Source organism: Gavialis gangeticus, unplaced genomic scaffold, assembly GCF_001723915.1.
Source record: "Gavialis gangeticus isolate Ggan-Ray unplaced genomic scaffold, GavGan_comp1, whole genome shotgun sequence".
NCBI lineage: Eukaryota > Metazoa > Chordata > Crocodylia > Gavialidae > Gavialis > Gavialis gangeticus.
Genome location: NW_017729006.1, coordinates 9,252,277 through 9,258,215, shown reverse-complemented (window position 1 = coordinate 9,258,215; position 5,939 = coordinate 9,252,277).

Sequence of the window (5,939 nt, the reverse complement as noted above, 5' to 3'; positions counted from 1 at the left end):
GGGTCTTTAAGAGGAGGTTAGATGAACACCTTGCTGGGGTCGTTTGACCCCAGTACTCTTTCCTGCCATGGCAGGGGGTCGGACTAGATGATCTATTCAGGTCCCTTCCGACCCTAGAAACTATGAAACTATGGCTCCACCCCTCCATGAATCACCAAGAGGTGCAAACTGAGTTAGCTTTACATCTGGTATTGAATACATTCATCTTAGAGCAAGGAAGAACCCATCAAACAGAATCCACTGAATGAGATCAATGCAGCTCCTTTGTGGCAAAGCCAGAATTAAATACATACTTTGTCAAATACTTTAGGATCCTTTGGGACAAAACATGTTATATAAACAGGAAATATTACTTATTTAAATAAAAGTTTTTACCTTTTGATCCAGTAGTGGCTTCCATAAGAGAAATGTTCCAAGCATTGCCATTGAAGATGGCCTGCCATTCATCTCAATGGAAGTTAAAGCAGAAATAGGATTTCAGGTTGCTAGAGAGAAACTATAATGAGGATAGACTAAACGGCTTCAGATTAAATTGCCCATCCCTTTTCTTTTTGTAAACAGTCATCCATGTCAGCATATTTTTCCTTCTCTGTATGTTAGGATGCCTTTTCATTTTGTAGTGCAGACACTTAGGGAGAACATGCATTAGCTGTTTCAAGCAGGGAATTGTCTCCAGTTATCAGAAACATTTCTTACTGCTGGGACCAGTCAGGTGAATTAACCTTGGGAGATAAACCAAATGTAATGACATGAAACCTGGAAATCGCCAGGGGAAAAGAAAGAGGCAGATTTGTCTCAATTTTATCTACTAAAACACAGTAGTAGAACAGAAGGTCTTTTATGAGACAGGAGGGTGGCTCATTTGCCAGAGACATTTGTCTCCTTGAGGCACGTGTAAACTTACATCTATTCTTTTATAAAATTGCTTCCTAATGCAAGCTGGGGGACTCAAGTGAGAACTATTATAAATGACCTATAATTGTCAATTTGTGCACTTCTGTAAGTCTACTCCAAGGACTTTACATCATTATAGTCATCCAAGCCACCTAGGATGTAAAACTCTAAATACGCAGAAGGATGTCATCAGGGCATCTGTTTTCGGATTGAACTATGAACAGACTTAATAAACCATGATCACTGTCAAATTGGGGGAAAAAACAAACAGACAAACCTTAGACAAGTTCAGTTTCCCCGTGTCAATGCCCTGGTACTATGTTGCTCCAAAAGATGTTGGTGTTATAAGGAGTATCATCTGAATATGTTATGGAGAAAATGCTGTTGGGAAGCAGTTATTGCTCTTACCCATTCACACCAAGATATGGAGCACCTTGTTTTGACTATGCTGAAAAATATTAAGGTGCAAATGATACTGCTGAAGTGATGATGGTTAATCATTGACAGAATATCATGAACCACATTGATTGCAATGGTACGGATCACAATATATTAAGAATCTATGTTGCGACTGGACTGTTGGAATATATAGCACTCCTAAAACAGATATGAAAATATAATGTATCCTAGAAAAAGAAAACATTTCAACTACTTGAATTACCAAATTATCTAAATATCCCTATAAAAGAATGGTGAACCTAAAATCATAAATACTTTACATATTATCACATTACTACAAATAACAGAAACTACATCCATGTACACCTCTGCTGCAAATTACCTGGGTATTAATGCTATTCCAGAAAAATAATTTGAATTGTTTGAAGAACAACTAAAATACTAATTCTCTGAGAAGTAAGAAAACACTGAAGTACAACTAACTTGTGACAAAAGTTGAGGTGACTTTGTAAGCAAACTTCCAAAGTGAATGCCTTTAAAAGCTAAAGAAGATTATTCAAACAGACAGACTTAGCTGTGACCAAATTCCATCTTCCTCCTTGGCAGAATGTATGTGGACCATAAATCATCCATGTCAATTTAACCTAATGGACCTAGTGAATAAATTTAGAGATCAGCAGCAGGGTAATGCAGGTCCAGAGTTAGAACTGATGAGAGTTTTTAATGGATGAATTATAAACAATTGAAAACAAGATGTATAAGTGAAAATCTTGACAAACCCATTAACTATCTAATAGGCAAGAATATAAAATTATTCAGTGACAATGAGATTCATTCTCATAGGAAGAGGTCAGGATGAGGTCTAGACTAAATGAGTAAGGGATGCAGAGGGCTTTTCATGTTGCCTCTATACTTAGGAAAATTCCACCCTAATGGGGAAAACTTTTCTTGCAAATATAGAACAACAGGTATCTAACTACAGGATAGGTGAAGAGATGTTTTAAGAACAAGCTTCTCTCTTTGGGGATCCATATGCTGGCACATTAGAGATAGGAAACATCTCTTTTAGTCCTTACCAAACAACTATCATTATGCCTATGCTGCACCGTATAATGTAGTAGCCCTAGCTAATACTTTTATTTACTCATGGATCTAAATATCCCCGTCATAATTTGGATACTCAGAAAAAGAGCCTATAAGAGATAGGTGAATAAACTTGCATGAAAGGAAAATGTTACCAGAAAAAGTATGGCACAAATATTGTTATAAAAATTAGTTCTTGTTTAAAGCAAGGTAGAGTTTTTTCCCCCTCAGAGTTCAGTTGAAGTTCCAGTTATGCTTCTTTGGGAGTTACCAATCTTTCTTTTAATAAATGATGCAGTCATTCGTTAGGAAGCAATTTTGTCTAGTAAGCAGAATACCAAGAAGAATGGTTGATTTCTCTTCCACTTAATATATTTGGCATTGTTAATAGCTTAATGGGAAAATTCACCATATGGGCTGGAGTCCTTAGTTTGTACTGCAGAATATAGAGCCAATTCAGGTGTGTGCAGTAGGGTCCATTGGGACGGGTTCAGCATGGTATAAAACTGCTTCAAGGCCTATCATTTTCAAGCCCCAAAACCTGCTACTATAGCTCAGAGCCAGGGAGGGAGGAGACAAACCCATAGTAGATTTCTGTGGTGTGTTCTCTGGGCAGCATGTGCAGGTAGACCCCTGGCTGTATGTTAAAATCACTTCCCACTGGCTAAAAGTCTTGAAAGAAAGATTACCCTTTTCTAGAGGAACTACTCTCTTCAGTACAGCTACTGCAGTGGAGGTAAGGGAGGTCACATAACAATATTGTACTTGGGTCTGCTTGTGGTTTAAGAAGTTAAATGGAAATCAAGGATCAGAAGAAATGTAAGTGTGGGTGGAATAAGCATGTGATTTAGCATTTGAATAACTAATAACACTGCCTGTGGCAACTGTTTAGGTTCTGGGTGAGCTATCACCACCTATCATTTATGGAGGCTTCAGAATTTTTCCCCTGAAGCTGGTATTACATCTCTAATTAGCACACATCATGAAGGGATCTGTGAGTAATTGCCTTTCAAATCTTGCTTTTAAAACAGAGTCAACACACTAAGTTTAATCAAATCACAACCCTTTCCTAAGGTTTACATTTATTAACAAAGACATTTACAAGATAAAATTCAGCTCCTCAGACTTCACTGATCCTGGAGGAGTTCCTACCTCAAAGACAGTGTCAGGTATCTGGGTTGTAGCTGTATTGGTCTGGAGGAAAAGGCAATCAGGAGTTGCAGTAGAGATGATATCTTTTATTAGACCAACAAGATTTTTGCAAAAAAAAGTCTTTAATTCTTCAATTAAAAACAATTTTTTGCAAATTTTTTTTTGCAAAATTTGCAAAAATGTTGTTGGTCTAATAAAAGATATCATCTCTACTACAACTCCTGATTGCCTGAAAGATGGTTACTTCACACATTTTTTCTGTCTATGTTTTGACCCCCCTGTGGTGTAACGCACAGCCATGTCATGAGTTTGGCTTTCAACAATTTGGGGTACGGTTCCCCCCAAACCCCTGCATCAACCTTCTTGAAACTTGGAGGTTTCATGCTCTCAGCAGAGGCTACCATCCCTGCAAGTTTCATCTATATTTGACAAAAACTAACAAAAAGTTATAGATATTTTGTTGATTCCCCATTATACCCTATTGCCGGATCTCCGAGGCAGGTCTGAAGCTTTGGAGCCACTTCGGCTGGATCAAGGCGGAAACCTGGTCTGGAGCTCTGGTTTGGATCTCAGCCATCCGAAGCGGCCAGATCCAAAGCCAGGTCAGATCGCTACTGACTGACACAGGTCTACTGCTGGCAAGTGTTTCAGAGCAGGGTTGATTTCAAAGCAGCCCAGACCCCTTCCTGGTTGCTTCCATTATAAAGAGAGACTGTAGAATCACTGCCATTGGAAACCGTTAAGTACAGGCTAGATAAACATTTGTCTGGGGTTGTTTAAACAGGGCTGGTATTGCCTTGTGGAGAAGTGAGAGAGCTAAGTCTACAACATGTTTGTCATATAAAACACGTGTGCATGGGTACACACAAATACATTGTTTAAAATGATAAGCCTGCTTCATCTGTTTGAATAGCTATTTTCCTGAAGGGCTGCTAAGTCAGTTTTGGCCAGGTATTTGAACTCCTCACTTCCTGCTGTATATAACTATTATTTGTTGATGTATTTCTTTTAAGTATCCCTAGGGCATTAGGCTTGAAGGAAGAACTGGAATGCAGTGTAGCAGCTTTGATGACTACTTCAGAGAGGGTTTCCTATATGGAGAGCGTGATATGGAAAGATCATGAACAGTTTGGTGTTTCAACACCTTTAGATATGACTTTACCAATCAAACAGGATACATTTCTTAACCTGAAATTCTTAGTTCCAAGGACTCTAGTTGTTTTATTATACTCTCTAAACTAACTTTTTTTCTGTTTTCCTCCTGAAATCAGCTATGTCTAATCCTTCTGTAAACGTATTGCAACACTAGAACACATGCTTGTGAAGAACATGTTTGGAAATAGGCAATAAATGTAGCAGCATCGCCTACAATTATTTAGAGCAATAGATTTTCCTCTGCTGATCCCAACGTAGTTTCATTGCCTTGGCCTTTGTATGTGGAGTTGAACAATCTCCTTTGAAGCTGTGCATGCCATTTTCCAGTTTGCTTTTTCCGTGCTTCCTTAGAAACATAGCCACCATGTTTGCACTTAAGCTAAACAGTGTAAAGCAGTTCCTGCCAAGAATGACTTCAGACATCATCAGGATGCAAAGGGCCAGTCTGCCAGCCAGCATCAGTACCCAATGACCATAAAGCTGTATTCACAATATGGAGAAAACACGAGGCAGCCCTTTTAAAAAATTGAACATGCAGTGCATTTTTAAGCAACCTTTTTATTGAAGATGCAATAGCTGAAAGATTTATTTCAGGGAAAGTAAATGAATAACTCCCCACAAAACCCAAAACACTTAAAAATAGAATGAAAGCACACAGAAGTCACAAAACAGGAAAGCTGACAGATTTTGTATAACCTCGCTCTACTCAAAGCAATCCCAGCTTGCTCTGAGTCAGATCCTGATGGGCCCTTGCTTGCCTGCAGTGGGAGTGGCATTCAAGAAGTATATAGCTGTGTAAGGGTGTTGCTCACAAGTAGGCCCTACGTAGGCCCTTGCTCATTAATGTTGCCATGACTCAGCACTGAGGCAGATATGGTCCCACTAAGTCAATCATTTGTATTAACTTCTTTGCAATATGGCAGAAATGCCTCAGCTTAATAGTCAAACATAGGTGACCTAACATACCTAAATAAGGCTTGCCACTGTCACATAGGATCCACAGAAGGAAAATAAATATTTAAGGGGTTAAATCATACCTTGTCTAGATCTTTTATGTCACTGTCCCTTCTGTAAAGCCAGACACCTAGGCTGGGTACAGATATATGGGGAGGTTAGGGGGAGGTTAGCTAGAGTTAAAAGTAGCCACCTATTCTACGATAAGTTGAGATGGGGAGGGCTAGCAAGGGGAGTTGAGAAAATCAGGGAGGCAAGCAGGGCCAGGGTTCTTGGGGGGGCAGGCAGGGTCCATGGGGGGA